Here is an 18,155-nt window from a genome sequence, read left to right on the forward strand (position 1 = left end):
GCCTAAATTTCCAACTAAAAATAGAGCTTTCAAATGTCAAAATTATACAAAAGCATATACTCAAGAAAGTGTCATTCTCTCTCCCTTATATTCTACTTCATTCTCTGCTCAAGTTTTCCATCATTTTTGTCTTTTCAAACTACGGTGAAACTCTGATTCATCAATCAAGCCATGACAGCATTTGAACTTGGGGAAAATACAACATTTCTATACTAATTATTAATTTGGCTCCTACTGTTTTCACTGTTCTCTTAGCTCAACTCAGTTAGTATAGTTTTATTTGGCACCCAAAAGCTGTAAACACAAACGTAAAGACAAGGACTATTGTTTGGTACCACTTGATTACAGAAGTGCCAAACGTATTATCCAGAGCATACATATGTGTGCATGTGTGTTTGTGTGTATCATCAAAATAAGAACACAATAATATAATATCTCATGGGGAACTCATTGACCTCTGAGGAAGCATCTGTGGGTCCAAGTACAAGTAACACATATATTTGTCCAATTCTCTCTTTTTCAGGAATTTTACCATAATTCAGGGAAAAAAAGAAAGAAAAAAGATAAATCCTACCACTTTTATTAGTTTATGTACACCCCATTATTTTTTTCTCTTCAGTGGTATATATTTTTCATGGGGTACATAAATAGAGAGTGTTTTTTTTTAATAAGTAGTTTATGTAGGCTTTATTAAATACAACATGCCCATGTTCTTCCTAATGGTATGAATGGTAAATGTAAGGAAAACTCCGAACTGAACTGACAACTTTTTTTCACATTCTTTATTTGAGTTTTGGTAGGAAATGTACTCTTATACAGGATTATTTATTAACTGAAAATGAATAGAAATTTAATGATAATAATCAAATTATGGGTATAAAAATAAAATAATGTTTGCCTAACTACCTTTTCTTACATCTCTTTCTCCTTTCTTCTATTCCACTCCTAAGCTAGCCAGCATGCTTGCACCTACATCACAAACTTGCTCAGTACTTTTTCCATCACAAAATTTCAGTCTAATCAATTCCTTTTCCAAATTATGCCATATGCTAATTTCACATTCTTTTCTCTCACTTCTCAGATCTCACTTTAACATACCAAGACTTGTTCGTTTCATATTTCTAGAAATCACGTTGCAGTAAATTGACAATTTTGCAGTGAATTCATATCCAACATATTATTGAATCACTTTGCTAGTTGAAGTTAAAGCAGAAAATCAGTAAGTAACCAGAATTAATATCCAATATTTGGCTTTAAATAATGACATTTGACAAGATCTCATTTTCTTAGGTTAATATTTTTAAGTCCTCTCTCCCACATTTTACTCTTTTATTCAGTTAGGAAATGGTTGTTATAGTCATAGGTGTCTTATGTAAGCAGAACCAGAAGAAAAGCGTTACATTAAAATGTGAGTTGAGTATATTTTGACGAAAAAGAAATTCAAGGCACAGTGAAACAAACAAGGAATAAAATGTTCACCTGTAAAATTAATCCCTGTAATTTCTTAATTTTGTTGTTACTGTTGCTAGGTTTTTTAGTGTGTGCTTAATATTGCCAACATGGTATGAAAGAGAAAGTTCTACTTACGTTCTACTTAATAGGAGTGCCTCATCAGCATTCTTGTCTTAAGCATGAAGAGAGAGTTTAGTCCTCTGAGACCAGGTGGTGGACTACCCTACAGAATTAGCTCATGGTCTGAGGAGAATTATAACACATGACAGACTCAGCAAAGAGATGGATTCCAAAGCCTTAGCAGAGCTCTGAAAGATGGCAATAATATTTGGACAAGGAAAAATCAATACACACAATGGCAGCAGTTTCAAGCTCAGACTGATTCCACCCTTTTTCTTCACCAACATTTCTAGCTTTGTTTCAGAATGGTTATTCCTGCAGATTTGAGAGGAGTGGACAGACAAGAAGCCTCTTATCAGGCTATGGATGTGTGAGGATCCACCTGGCCTTCCCTACAGTGAGGCTTCTAGGTCCAGGCGGATTGGATTTGATACTTGTCTCAGTATCCTTGAAAGGCAAGAGCAGATAAGAAATTTGATCAAAGTTAGGGGAAATAAGAGGGAAGTTAATCATTTGGTGGTTTGGAGTGGTTCGAGTGTGGGGCCTTTAGGGACTTTTCACCCCCTCACTTGTTCCCGTAAACCAACCTCTTGCGCCACTCCTTCTCCCTATCGAAACCAATTCTTCTATCATGCGCCACTCCTTCTCCCTATCGAAACCAATTCTTCTCCCTATCGAAACCAATTCTTGGAGTTTTTCAGTTGACGGGGACTTTCCAGCCAGCGGGTAATTTTCCAGTTACCCGTAACAGGTATACGCCCTAACCGCCACAATGAACAAACTGTAACGGCCAGAAGGTGGGGCAAAAGTTCCTAAGCCAATGAATTCAAAAGTCACCACATTTACCCAATCATTGTGAGAATATACCCGCCCTATGAGTAAATAAACCTATAAAAAGTATGTGATTCCGCTTTTAGGGGTTCCCCATCGGCCTCCTGCGTGAGGTTCAGGGAACCCCGGTACATCGGCTCCTAATAAACCTCTTGCATGTTGCAGCGGCTCTCGACTCTTGGCGGTTCTTGGGCGAGTTGGAATCCCTCGTAGACCGTTTGGGTCTAACATGAGAAGTCTGGCAAGGTTAGAAGTACTGGGCACCCTGGAAAGCTTGGAATAGGTAGTGTTAGAACAACTGAAAACATTTATTTAAAACAGTGACTGATAATTTGTGGAACTTGATTGCCCAAGGGTTAATGTTGTTTGAAGATGGAACAATTTAATAGTAATTTTGAGGAATATACAGATAATAAATTACAGTTAGTTTAGAAGAACTTGATTAAAAATCCATTGCACAGAAATGACCTCTGAGAGGTCTCCCATCCAATTCTTTTCATGGAGTCACTGTTAGTCTCATGGTGAACTGGGGTGGGTGCACCAGGTCCTGGCCTGGAGGACATTTTAAATTCTCTCACTAAAATACAGTAAATTTATTGAACAAACATTCTGTGTATATTCACAGAGATTATGTTTTATCTGGCTGAAAAAAAGAACAGTCTTGTGTGTTATTTACCAGATATTTATTTAGTACCTGTTATGGCCTGGGAAGCATATTGGATTAAATAAGAGAGTGAGTTAAAGATAACATTGAAACATTTTCTGCTGGATTTTAAATGTGTTTTTATTATCTAATTAAAATGTTTAAGATAAGAACATTTATCTCCATGGGAAATCTAAGCTTGTCTTCTTTTAAATACGGAATAAAGTCTAATCCTCCCACCTCCTCCCTTTCCATTTTTCCTTATTCATTCTTTCTCTCTTTTACTTGCAAAAAATATCAAATGCATACCATAAGCTAGGCACCATAATAAGCTCTAGGGATCTGGATGTGAGCAAAACAAATGAGATGACCATCTGCATGGCACTTAGACTCCAGTAGAGGACACAGAAGAATAATCAATTTAAATAACATGTGATGGGGGCTTCCCTGGTGGCGCAGTGGTTGAGAGTCCGCCTGCCGATGCAGGGTACACAGGTTCGTGCCCCGGTCCGGGAAGATCCCACATTCCGCGGAGTGGCTGGGCCCGTGAGCCATGGCCGCTGAGCCTGCGCGTCCGGAACCTATGCTCCGCAACGGGAGAGGCCACGACAGTGAGAGTCTCGCGTACTGCAAAAAAATAAAAAATAAAATAAATAACATGTGATGACTGCTTTGAGAAAATGCCAGTACTATGTGGTACTTATCAGGAACAACTGGCTTTTCTGTCCTTTAGGGAAAGCATCCCAGGGCGAGAACATCTGACACTGAAGAATGCATAAGAGCTAGGCTAATAAAATGGGTTGTGAAAATAGTGTGTCAAGAAGACTGTAGGTGAAGATCTCGAGGTATGAAAGAAGGTGGTGAGTTAGAAGAACTCTAACACCAGTAGTTTAGGATGATCAGAATGAAGACTGGAGTGTTAGGACCTGAGACAGCAAAGTGAGATGAGGAAAGCTAACGTGATTCTTCTTAAAATGTAGGTTTTTCTTCTAATGGTGGTGAAATCCATTGGAAAATTATAAATTGGTGAGTGACAGGATAAGATTTGGACTTCAGAATAATTTCTCAAGAGATGGTATAGAGAATAAATGTAAAAAGAAGAAAGACTGGAAGCAAAGCGAGAACCTAGAAGGGTATTACCTGAATCCAGGCAAGAGGTGGACTATAGTGCTGATCTCTAGAGTAAAGATGTGTGGCACTCAGGAAAGAGGTCAGAGGTGAAGTAAATGTTTAGGGTTTATTTATTCATTCATTTATTTTACAAATATTTATTGAAGATCTACCATGTCCAATACTTTGTACTTGAGTATTAGGTGCTGGCGTTGCAGGAAATAATAGAAGAGACAAAAGCCCTGTCTTCATGGAATTGATAATCCATTTGGAAAGACACTAACAGAAGAGTAAGTAAAATATATAGTATATCAGGGGATCTTAAGTGGTGAGAAGAAAAATAAAGCAGGAAAGAGAAGGTAGAGGGATGGTAAGGATGTGAGATTTTAAATGAGACAGTCAAACAAATACTCACTGGGTGATATTTGAGCAAAGATCTGCAGAAGATGAGGGGGCAAACCATACAGATGTTGGGAAGGAATGATCCAGGATGAGGAGGGGAAGGAGAAGAAGAAGAAGAAAAAGTAAAGAGATCTTAGGATAAACAATACCTAGATTACTCTAAAAATAGACGTGTAGATCTCTTTCTCAAATGCATTACCTAACTCCTTTAATAGAATATAGAATATAACATCTCTCTCTTACTGATAAACATTATTGACAATACTGTAGAATACAGCTTGTTTGGGGGCTAATGGCTTTTGTAGATGTGTTTGCTCCAACTCTGAATGTTTTGAGGCATTATGATCTGGAAATAAGAAAGAGTAACTAATCTGCCTTTTAGATTTCTTTTTTTTTTTAATTTTTAATTTTTTGGCTGCATTGGGTCTTTGTTGCTGCATGCGGGCTTTCTCTAGTTATGGAGAGGTGGGGCTACTCTTCTTTGTGGTGTGCAGGCTTCTCATTATGATGGCTTCTGTTGTTGCTGAGCACGAGCTGTAAGCTCATGGGCTTCAGAAGTTGTGGCACATGGGCTTAGTTGTTCTGCAGCATGTAGGATCTTCCCAGACCAGGGCTTGAACCTGTGTCCCCTGCATTGGCAGACAGATTCTTAACCACTGTGCCACCAGAGAAGTCCCTAGATTGCTTTTATCTATCCTCTTTCCTACTTTCTTTCTTAAAAAAGCTACTGGGATGCACAACCTGAATGCAACTCTATTTCTTATCAAGGAGAGGGAAGAAGTATTATGAAGGCCCTTTGGTTGTCAGAATCTTTCATTGCCCAATTTCACATTTATAAGAATTTTCTGGATGGTTGAGGAAGTTAGAAATGGTATCATGTTCAGTCTTTCCCAGGTAGTGTAGAGGAGGGTGAAGGGTAGCAAGAACGTTATAGAACAGGACAAGGTTGGGATTTAGATGTAACTGGATGAGCCTCTTTGTGTAAGATTTGTAGAAGATAGAAGCAGAAGCAGTATCATTCTTGAAATCATTTGCTGTGGAAAACTCATCTTGACCACTATAGACTGGATCATATGGCCTTCACAAGTTTCATTACCACCTTTTTCATAGTATTTTTCACTCTGAGTTGAAACTTTCTTGTCAACCTTTCAGACAAGACTGTTTGTAGATTTATTAAAGATGTGGATCAGGTCTATTTCGTCACTAGCCCCATGCCAGGCATAATGCTTAGCACACAATAAGTACTCAATAAGTATAAATTTAATTCATAAACAAGGGCATAGACCAATTTAACAGCCATATTTCCCTGCTAAGATTGACTAAAACCTACCAACTTTTTTTGGTAGGTTTTTGTCACATCAGCTACTATTATGCAGCCATGTCTCTTCACCATATTCTTCTGTAATCAGTCTTTGATAGATGCTTTTACATTTATCTCTTACACAACTTTATGATGTTGATATCAGCCCACCATCACTAAATTCTGAGATTTTAATTTTAATCCTAATATTGCCATGCAACATGTGGTTTTTATCACCTACAAATTTGATTAAAATTTCTGCTATGTCCATTAATCATAGGACCATTGGTTAAACTGGTTTCACACCTTTTATTTCAATATCAGCCACCAAGACATCTTCACTTATCTGGCACAGGATAATATGAGAGACATTGCCAAAATTCACTAACATAAGCTCTGCAGAATCAGGAAGAAAGCTCTAATTAGCCCCAATCATGTAAAATTGTCCAATTGGAAGATAGTAATGTTGAGATCTTTGTCGTATTAAGTATATCCACTGTTCTCTACACTAAGAAGCTTACATTACTGTCAGCACTTTCCTAAGTCAGAGCGAAGCATTTGATTAGAAATGTTAGAAGAATGCATGCTTGCAAGGCCTTAAGCTTTCTATAGGACAGTATGAATCAGACTCAATTGCTATGACTAACAAGTAAAACAATGTGACAGCCAGATGAAGAATATGCTTACCATGACTCAACAAAGCAGTCACAAAAAGGCTAACCACCCCACCTCTGGATCGTGGATATTAACAGTCCCTATAGTTATTAAGCAGTTAATACGCTTTTTAAAAATGCTAAATATTTTGATGTGAATTTCTTTGATCTCTTGGTATAAGAAACATTTTGGTTGAATTGAAAAAGTAAGTTTCTTTTTTCTAGGTTTATTTCACTAAAGTGTATACAATAGAAAAAAATAGATGCTACCTAATAATAGTTAGAGTTTGTAAGCTTATTGCCTTATTCTGAAGCATCCCATTCAAAATTAATACATCAATTAATCAGGCTACTCCAAATAAAAACAAAATGAACTCAAGTGTAATAAAATAAATAACAAAAAAGAATTAATCTAGAATAGGTATAATCTCTTATTTTAAAGTACAAAAAGTTCTAGCGTGAACTTTAAGTGAAAAGCATCCATATATCAGCTCCAGAGAGAACTTAAGTAGCTCATAGCTCAGAAAACATTCCATGTGCAATTTTTTAAAAACTTATGTTTGGTTCTCTTTACTTGTGTTTTGCAATAATGTGTTTTAAGAAAAAGAATGATATATTGTTAAGTCCAGAGAACAGATACATCTATTTCTGTGAGAGCTATTTGGAAAACAGAAACTACTGTAGAAATAAAAAACATATTACAAGAGGGAGAAGCAAGTATGAGTAAATAATTGAAATATTTTTAGTTGGGGAAAAAATAAGTACTCTATGATTTTTTTAGAAAATTGTCAGATTCTTAAACTAGAATAAATCTCAGTCAAATTATGTTTAAACTTATCACTTCATAGATGAATTTATTATAAGAGTGCCCAATGGATTTGTTCAATATTAAGTAAATTATATAATCTCTTTTAAGGTTAAGAATCATATTACTTTTCTGTTTAAACCCTAACAAACTTAGTGCGGTGCTTTGCACACAATAGGTATTTAAATAGCATAATTAATTAATTGATCAGAAACTGTTAGAATCATCAAGGAGATATGCTCTACACCTAGAGGCACTTACCTGAATTGTTGGAAAGTAATTTGGAGACAAAAATGTAGAAAGCGGACAATGTCCCTGAAAATCCAAATCTATAAAGTGAGGGAAAATGGCACATCTATCAAATGATTAAAGTGAAAATAAAATAAAATAAAAATTGGAATTTAGCTATCTGCTTTAATTTAACTGTTAATAATCCACAATGTCCCCCAGCTTAACTGTTTTTCATGTTCTTCAATTGCTTCTTAGCACTGAATCAACATGTACATCAAAATAAAATTGTTGTTCGAATAAAAAGTTTTCTTTGAAGAAACTGAAAATTAATAAAGCTTTTTAAAAAAAATGATAAAGAGAGAAAGTGATAAAGAAAAGGCCAAGCTGAGAAATGCTGTAAAGCCTATGAAATACTGTTGTAAAGGAAAATCTATGATACTTTTGGAAATATTTGTCTAAGTATGTCATTTCGGGACAGCTTCCTGCCACATGTGTAAGTTTTGTTGGAAACTGTGTTCATTTCTGCACTGTCAGGATGGGATCATTTTGTACAGTTTACAACGTGGACAGGCCCTCAGGGGAGGGAAAGCCTAATTTTTCACTTTCTGGTTTTGCTTGGCTAATCCTAGATTAATACTGCCTACAATAAAACTTGGGTTGTCCTAACAGATTCTGAGAAAAACAAAAATCAGATTAAAAAATATAATTTAGTAGAAGAATGAGATTCTACACAAAGACCTCTGTATTGCAGTGTACATTCACCACCCCAATTCAAGACAATAGACTTCAAGGACTCTTCCATTGACTTTTAAATTCCATAAAGCACTGAGATTTTTCTTTTCTATTCTTCTCTTTTTACTAATATAATAGAAAGAATACACCTTTGACTACATCTTCACGTTATATATTTTTTCAAAAACACTTTTGGTTCTAATCAGTGGGATTGTCTTTACAATCATTTTATGAGACATGAAGGAAAATTGGAATCATTACTTTGTATTCACATTTTGTTTTTTGATGCAGTGTCACACAATTTTACTTATTTAATCCTACTTATTCACCAGAAATTGCAACAAATCATTTTTGGCAGTTAAAAAAATTAAACCTACTCTCAATAGGTTCACCAGTGGAAACAGTGAAAATAATGCTTCAAACAAATATGTAATTGAGAGGGAAAAGAATGAACTAAACCTAGCAACTCCGATGTTTTCATTGATGAGGAAAACATTCATTTAAATATAAAGTTTCTGATCTGTTTGAAAGCATTTAGGGCTACTAAATTCAACTTAATACATGGGGATTGAAAGAATGGGTCCTGGAATCAGATTTCCTGGGTTTGAATCCTGGCTCTGTGTTCACTAAGCATGTGGTCTTTGGGAAGTCATTTTACTCATTTGCAAAACAGGTATAGCATTAGTCATGCTCACAGGGTTGTAGTGAAGATTAAATAAATTATATGTACATGTTATATATTTTACTTATATATTCTATTTTTATATATTATATTAAATACATATAAAAATAAATACATACCAATAAAACTTAGAATAAGGCTGGCACATAGTAAGTATTAAATAAAAACTGCTGGGGCTTCCCTGGTGGCGCAGTGGTTGAGAGTCCACCTGCCGATGCAGAGGACACGGGTTCGTGCCCCGGTCCAGGAAGATCCCACATGCCGCGGAGCGGCTGGGCCCGTGAGCCGTGGCTGCTGAGCCTGTGTGTCCGGAGCCTGTGCTCCACAACGGGAGAGGCCGCAACGGTGAGAGGCCCGCATACTGCAAAAAAAAAATTAAAAAAAATAATAAAAACTGCTATTATTATTATTAGTATTCAGGGCTTTCTTTATTGTTTTAATTATGGACAATCGTCCACAATTATTTTTTCATGAAAATAACCTTCTTCTTACTAATAAAATCAAAACATGAAAACCCAATTCATAATTGAGTGCCTTATGTGCCAGGAACTGCATCAGGCATTAGATATTTAGTATTTTTCAAATTTTATTTTGAGATGATTGAATCTCTCTGCATTAACACTCTTTAGGGCTAAGTGCTTAAATGACATAGTCAAAAACAATTTCTGAGAATATTTTAATTGTGGGAGACACTATTTTTCTTCCTCACTCAACCCCATTCCTTGCCTTTATCTATGCAAACTAACATTTATAAGCCAAACATTTTCCTATAAGCTTTAAAAAAAATTATCTTTTGGATGGTGATCCAAAATAAACAGTTCAAATAAGATATGCTTTGGGAAAATGTTAATAAACTTGCCCTGGCAAATTATTTGAGTTTCCTTGTATTACTTTCATTTGGCAGGGATTTTATTTGGGGATTTAAAAAAAAAAAGAAAGGAAGAAAAATATCATAAAACTTTACAGATGGATATTTTTATTCTAAAGTGATGATTTTCTTATAAAACCAGGTTGAGAATTAAGAAGCCTTTAATTTAAATTTAGATTATATAAATTAGACTAGAAAAATAATGAAATCACCAGAAAACAGAATAGGTCAGTACTTCCTGAGCACTTACTTACTGAGTGAGTACCTTCTCTTTGAGACTACATGCAAGGTACCAGAGAAACAGTGACCACCAGAACAGACACAGCCCTTTCTCTATGGAGCTTTCATTCTTGCAGAAAATATAAAATAATAATTATGAGTAATCAAGTAAATTATCATAATAAGTAAATAACTACCAGAAAATAATGAGAGAAAATAACTGAACTAGTGGCCACTTCAGGAATGTGCCCATTCAATATGACCCATATCTTGGCCTTCTTTTTCAATATTTTAAAATTCTGTGTCTTAAGATTTCTTTACCCCAAACTCTTGATGCCCACTTCCCCTAAGTTCTAAGCTGTTGAGAAGAGGAAATGAGAAGTGTTCTCTTCACCTTTTTTAGCCAAAGAGAACAAAATTTAATTACACCAGTGTAGTGTTGGAAAAAAACAACTAGGAAGAGAGCTAACACCATGGTTAGCTCTTTTTGCTAACTAGTATGGCTGCAATCATTAACAATTTGGTAAGATTCCAAAATCCACAGCCCCTAGAAATTTTCCTGGATTCCCTACTTGGAGAAACACTACAAGCAACTTACAGCACACTAAATCAGAAAGGTTGGCCTGGAAAACCATTTATGTAATTTCTCTGCTTTTGTTTTGGGGAATCTTCCAAATGAAGTGTCTAGAGAATCAGATATAATTTTGAGCAGGGTATGCTAACGTGGCTTCAACAATGATTTTACTTTTCTTGTAATTTTGCACCTGACATCATTTTTTCCAGTGGTGTGTCATGCTGTCCCAATTGACTGTCTGGCCATATTTTGCTCTGGTGTCTGCTATAGCAAAAAGTGCAGATATAAAGTTACCTTCTTCAACCTGATGTTAATTTCGGTGAAATCTCTCAAGATGTATCCTCTTCCCTTTTCCTCCGCTAAAGCTCTATGATTTCAAAGAGTCCATCAGTTCTTGATTATATTTTGAATAGGAAAGAGTAACTCTCTGATATTTTAAAATATTTCAAGAGACTTATTTTAGCTTAGGCTTTCTTCTTCATTAGTTAGTCATCACAATTAATAACTAGCCAACATATTTCTTTCTTATTTCTTCCGTTCCCCACCATAAAAATACGTTTTTTTTGAAACGTACTTTTATTTGAAGTACACCACTTCAAACTGGGAGATGGAGAGGGCCAAGGAATTTTCATACAATCCTATGCAGTTTGATCACATAGTGCCTCCAACTCTAACCTTTAGCTGTTGGCCTCTCACTGCCAGTCATACCCTAACTGATATTTCAGGAGTGACCATTTCAGCTCACACCAAGCAACAATCAAGAGTGATACAACCCAGATGCTGAATCTAGGTCAATGAGGCTGCTCACTTTGGAGCTGACCTTGACCCAAACAACCGAAAACTGGATTCCAACTCCTACACACAGGGGTCCTCTCAAGAATACTATTACCTGCTTCTATATATTCCTTGGTATACTCAACTAACCCAACTGGCATTTCTATACTTCTCTGGGGAATTTAAACCAATAAAGCAAGCAATAAGAAAAAAGACATTCAACATTTGTCTTACATTATGTGTGGGGTGCCTGTATTTGTGGAAGAGAAGGAAAATGTCAGTATTTTGATGACTTGATTATTTTACATTTTTTTTTTCCTTTTTAGAATTTTTACTGCAAGGAAATTGAGTCAAAGGAAGTGAAACAGTTCGAAAGTGTAAGAACTCCTCGTTGAAGTATTTTCTTCTTATGATACTCACTTATATGTCATTTAAAATTTTTTATCCCCAAAATAAAACAGATGAAAATAGTGATGCATTTCTAGCTCAATTATTTAAATTGATTTGGAAATTAACTTTTGACTTTCTTGTCATTCTTTCTTATCATCCTTGGCAAATTACCTGTGTTTCTTTCCATTTAAAAAAAAATTTCTTTTTTTTTTTAGTGGTCTCTTACTTGTGATACTTGTGGTAAACACAGAGTTTGACTGTTTTCAATTTGTTTGCTAACTAGTTCTATTGTTTACTTTTTTTTTTCAATTTTAGAAATAAATTCATAACATCTGGAAGTCTTAAAAACCAATTATAAATCCAAAGACTTCCTACGCTGGAAAGAATGACCTTCCTTTATTCAGAGTGATGGAAATACTGGGAAAAATTAATTTATTAAAAATTACATGAGTTCTAAAGGATACCAAGGAAATAGATTACTTCACATGCATTCTGTTGGATTAAGTGTTTTCTGTTGTAAATCATGACACTTGACGCTTATTAATTGCATACTCTATGTAAGGCACTGTAGTAGTTACTATTGGGTATAAAATGATGATTAAACCTGAATCTTGCTTTCAGTAGCTTTCAGTCTAGCAAGAAAGATAAAACACCATAAATTAAAAGAAACTAAGAGCCATGGGAAAGCTAAAGGAGATTAGAGGAGAAGGAGAATTATCTCAACAGGGAGGATCAGAGAGATTTCCTAAATTAGGTGATGTTTGGGTTGGGTGTTAAAAATTGAGTAGGACTCGACCATATGGAGTCGAGGGAGGCTCGTTTCAGACAGGAAGGCAGCATAAGGAAAGGCATGTATACAAATAAATGTGTTAGGTATTGGAGAAAGAGAGCCATTTGATTCTCATTAGTCAGATGTTTTGACCTAATCACTTCATGAAATATACCTAAGATCTGTGAAATGATGAAGGGTAGAGGCAGATTCTTGGTATGGGTCCTGTAAATTTTAAGAAATTCTTATATTATTAAACACTTAACTTTTCCCCCATACTTTTATTTATTTACTTTTCGGTAAGTAAAATCTCAAGGGGCACAGCATCATGTGGATTCTGTGTCCAGTGGCCTTCGCAGGAAGATTGCTTCAGAATTTGGCACAAACCGTGCCACTGTTTCCATGAGCACAAGTGGACTGACTTTTCCCCACATTTTTTTTGGTTTCGTCTGGTTGGCCACCAGGAGTCACTGTGTTCTTTGCTTTGTATACAAAAGAACATATCTTGCCAAAATAGAATTTAGTTTTATTTCAGATATTATTAGCATCTTCAGTTTTAAGAAAAGCTGGGTGGTACTCCCTCTTATTCTGGAGATCCCACTTTAGCCAGCAAAAATGGCCTTGGACCACAACCTTCCAGACGTATCTGCATTTTAGAAATTCTATTCCCAGAGGGCGTCCACATGTACCAAGATGGCAGAAAGAGAATGCCTAATATTTCAACTACTACATTCCAATCCAGTCATTCTTTTTTTATACTTATGACCTATTACCTATGATCTACACAGGACTGTTTGCTGCTGTGCATGATTTTTACAAGAGTTTTTTTTTTTTTTTTTTTTTTTTGTGGTACACGGGCCTCTCACTGTTGTGTCATCTCCCGTTGCGGAGCACAGGCTCCGGACGCGCAGGCTCAGCGGCCATGGCTCACGGGCCCAGCCGCTCTGCGGCATGTGGGATCTTCCCGGACCGGGGCACGAGCCCGCGTCCCCTGCATTGGCAGGCGGACTCTCAATGTGTATGATTTTTAAAAGGGGATGGGAATAAAAAATAAGAATATCCTATAGGCAGGAATAAAATAAATACATAAATAAACATAAAGCAAAGTTACAAAAATGGACATTGTCACATGAAAGCTAAGACTCCCGAGGGCAACACATCCTTTGGAACAAAAGGAGCCTATTTACCATAGCTTCCTTCCACCAAGAATCTAATATTGGAATTATTCCATATACCAATAACATGCCTAAATATAAAGCTTCTTTAAACATGATTTGATGTATAGACAAAAATGCAGTCTTCAGACAATCAAGCAGAATATTTGTTACATGAGCAGTGATGCTGACCTGAAGAGGGGTTAGTTGTACAGAGTAACAGTCATAATAAGTTATACCTGGAAAGGTCACGTTTACCTCCATTTATTTGGTGAGAGAGAAGCAGGTGGCTCTAAATTTCTTTGTCCTAAAGAATTATTTGGATTAAGAGACCCTAAATATGGCCCCCCATGGAATATCTGAATATAAAAATATTGAGAGGAATTAAAATCACTCTCCATTTGAAGCATGTAAATCCAATAAATTTGGCTTTGGCCTATCTCATGCTTCTATCAGAAGATCGTAATTTGGGCTTTCTTTTTATCTTCAGACAGAATTGGCTTCATTTGAAAAGCTATTGCAGCTGTGTTGGATACTGCTGAAAATTCCTAAGTATGACTCAGATGACAAATTATATTTGATAGAGAGTCTGGTGGGATTTGCAGAGTAGAGCTTCAATCCTGAGAATGATTAAGTTAACTGAAGACCCAACAGGGAACTTCTGAACTCCTACAAGATGTTACTCCCAGACTCTGTGTCACCTTTGTGACAAAATTTATAAAGTAATCACACTGTTCTGAAATGAGTCAGTATGTTAGGTAATGAGATAGATTCCAATTTTCTGTGAATTTTCAAATATAATTACAATAATTATGATGGCAAATAAATATCATTGAAACATAAGTATATAAAGACTTCATTCCAGGAGGACATAATCATAATACTTCATAAACTTTCACAATTCAAACATATACATTAAAGCAGTTTCCAGGGAACTTCCCTGGTGGTGTAGTGGTTAAGAATCCACCTGCCAGTGAGGGGGACACGGGTTCCATCCCTGGTCCGGTCCCTGGTTCTGTCCCTGGTGCCACATGCCGCGGAGCAACTAAGCCTGTGCGCCACCACTACCGAGCCTGAGCTCTAGAGACCGTGAGCCACAACTACTGAAGCCTGTGTGCCTAGGGCCCGTGCTCCGCAGCAAGAGAAGCCACTGCAACCAGGAGTCCCTGCTCACCGCAACTAGAAGAAAGCCTGCACACGGCAATGAAGATCCAACGCAGCCAAAAATAAATTAATTAATCAATTATTTTTTTAAAAGCAGTTTCCAGGAAATTTTACTTGCTTAAATTTTAGTCAATCTTTAAAAGTATATGTGAATATATTAAAAATATATCTGCATATATATAAGCATATACACAGACACACATATAGACACACAAACACAGATGTGAATTCTCTTGCATGCCCTAAGATTGAACTCCATCATTCAGTATAAATTAATGAGGATTTACTCAAAACTTCTAAAATTACAGCAACACTGGAAATTAAATGATGATCCAAAATCAGAATATTTCTTTTTAAATTGGTCATTAACTCTACAACTGTACTCTTTCTCCATCTTTTTACAATCCCTCATTAGAAAAAAAAATGTATTCACCCAATTCCTAAATTGCATAAAAATATTGTTACCACATCAGTGACTAACTCAAGTGGAAAACATGGTGAAAAAAAGTTGGAAAGCATGCTATTTAATTCCAATGAGTAATTTTGAGGTCATGTAACCTCATTGAACTTTCTGTTCAATCTTGGGGTAATTTTCAGCTGAAAAATACTAGGAGAGAAATGCAGAACCTCAGGCTTAACAGCAAACGATATAAAAAATAGATAAGAATAGAGATACTTAGTGTTTCCAAAATGAGTACGTGTAGCACACTTCATTTTACTAAACATCAAGAAAATGTGAGTCCTGTCCAAAAGTAAAATTTCTAGGTTAAAGAGAAGTGGTTATCAATATAGTTCTATAGGAACAAAAATAAGGGGACAATTAACTCTACTTTAGGGAATAAGAGGAAATTACAGGGTCTTGAAGAACTGATCATAGTAATCATTCAGAAATTTGCCTGTCATGTCCCACTACCAATCTCACCGCCTCAATCTTAGATATACCTGTGGTTAGAAGTGCCCCAGTCATTCAATACAACATGACATTTGCAACCACATTTTGGCTCTACTACACACATATTGGTATTTGTTTACATTATTTTAAAGGGAACACATCTCTCCAAACATGTTTTCACTACATAAAGTGAACTGACCCACCTCTCTAGGAATAGCAAAGAAAACTTGCATTGTATTTTACCATTGTAAATTACCCTATTTTAGGCTGCAATTCTGCTATGGATTCAGTATATTTTTAAGTGAATCCTACCACAGATACATTTTAAATGGTTTTACAGCGATTTGAAAGCATATAGAAAATGTCCATTAAAAAATGCACCTCCTTTGCTTAAAGAAGAAAGTTATATATGAAGCAGTATGAGAGAGAGAGAGACAGAGAAAGGGAGGGAGAGACTTCTCTTCCATGTGTTTTCCGTGATGGAGATAATTGATTTTCTTATCGTTATTGTAGAAAGCACTGCTGACATTCACTGGCTTACTGAATTCATCACAGCTGTGCTTATGCATCTCTCCCAAGCTCCATTTTCCACTGAACTGGAAAAGATTTGAATTTTTGTTTGATAATCTGCCACACCCTTGCTTTGCCTCATCTTTTCAGTTACCCTCTTTGTTAAAGGAGAACCAGATTAATCAGTGCTTTAGTTGGTGCAGGTGTTTAGATTTGTGTTAAAACTCTAAGTGTGATCCAGACAGCAAAATGACATGTCTCTGTGAACTGGTTAATATCAGGGAAGTCAGGGATGTATAGAAATCAATGTGTGTCTAGATTACTACAAGGACATCAGCCCTTGGACTGCATAATAGAATTCAACACTGTCTGTATTTTGTCCAGTTGTGATACCAGCTGAGATCCACATCCATCTAGACACGTTATTAGAAAACATTTTGACATGAAGAGGAAAATAAGATCTGGGACATAGAATACAAAGGATCCTGGTGCAGGACCTCCAGATATGCTTGCGGTAGTGAAGAATGCCAAATCAGAAAATCTGGAGTATGATATTTATCTCTGGATCTCTCATGGATACCTTAAAACACAACAATTATTTTTTTATGCAAAGTATCAGCTAACTTTTTAAAAATGAGTACATCAATCATGAATTTTTCTCATGAGTATAAAACTTTTATTTGAATAGATAACCAAATTAAGAATTTTAGAACAAACCAAAAATACAATAGAAATTGTATATGTAATGCCTGAAATAAAGCATAAAAAACATTATTTAAAACTAATGTATCTAATTTTCCACATTGGAAACCAATTCTAATGAAGAAATTTAATAAATTTCAACTTTTATTGATCATGTACATAAGATAAGATAATGAATACAGATATATAAATTATTTTATGCAAGTGTCAGAGACACCAGGAGAAAAATGAATCATGTTTCTGAATTGGTTTGAACACAAGGGGATTTTTTTTTTTAATATAAAGTGAAGATGATTGAAAGACAGAAAAATGTATATAACAGTCTTTCCCCCAACAACTCCACTATGATCCAATAGCAAAGCTTATTTTCATGACTGTTCAATTGTTACTTTTTTTCCCTCAAGTAGTGTATCTCTGGTCTAAAATCAGAAGATGTACAAGAGATTGGTCCAACTAGTTTTCTTTTCCTGTCACCAGATGATGTCATCTACATTTGGACGTCTTTGTGCTTTTAGTAGCTGGGCCTGTAGGGAGGCAAGTGTACAACTGTCCTCTCTTATAGAATAGATGTACACCTACAATTATACAAATAACATGTAAATTGAGTAAAAAAAATTGTGTAACATGAATTGGGAGAAAGAAGAAGATGAAAACAGTTTTAACGGAGGAAAGTCTTGAACTGGGTATTAGAGAAGTGACTTCCATGAATTGGTGTGAGATGGGGAGAATTTTACATGCGCATACATGCATGGAGATGGGCATGGCTAAGTTGACATGGAAAAAATAAAATAAATGCATGTGACCTTGATTAGAATTGAATAGCTCATGTAGAATAGAGAGATGAATGAAGGAACTATGGACTGATGATTAGGGTATAAAGAAATATAGTGGTTAACAGAAATAACTTGGTACTGTGGACAAGCACATTTTTCTTGCAAAAATTTATCAAAGACCTATAAATAGTATTTGCCCCTCTTTAAAATATGACCCAGAAATTACTCCCCATATCCAGAAATACATTGAAAATCTATGTTAACGTGGCCTGGAAATTATACATACAAAAGTCTAAATCGAGAAATATTTATACTAATATTTATACCAATCTAGATAAAATGAGAACTTTTGGTACTCTTTTGATATTTCATCTGATAAGCTCTTTCTCTTTCTGTTTCTTACAA

At 35.7% G+C, this 18,155-nt stretch overlaps 1 pseudogene; it reads right to left on the bottom strand.

Annotated features, from left to right (window-relative positions):
- Nucleotides 1-6,147: 6,147 nt before the first annotated feature.
- On the bottom strand, nucleotides 6,148-16,334 carry LOC136125403 (large ribosomal subunit protein eL33-like; annotated as a pseudogene).
- Nucleotides 16,335-18,155: the final 1,821 nt, after the last annotated feature.

This window comes from Phocoena phocoena, chromosome 7 (genome assembly GCF_963924675.1).
Source record: "Phocoena phocoena chromosome 7, mPhoPho1.1, whole genome shotgun sequence".
NCBI classification, from domain to species: domain Eukaryota; kingdom Metazoa; phylum Chordata; class Mammalia; order Artiodactyla; family Phocoenidae; genus Phocoena; species Phocoena phocoena.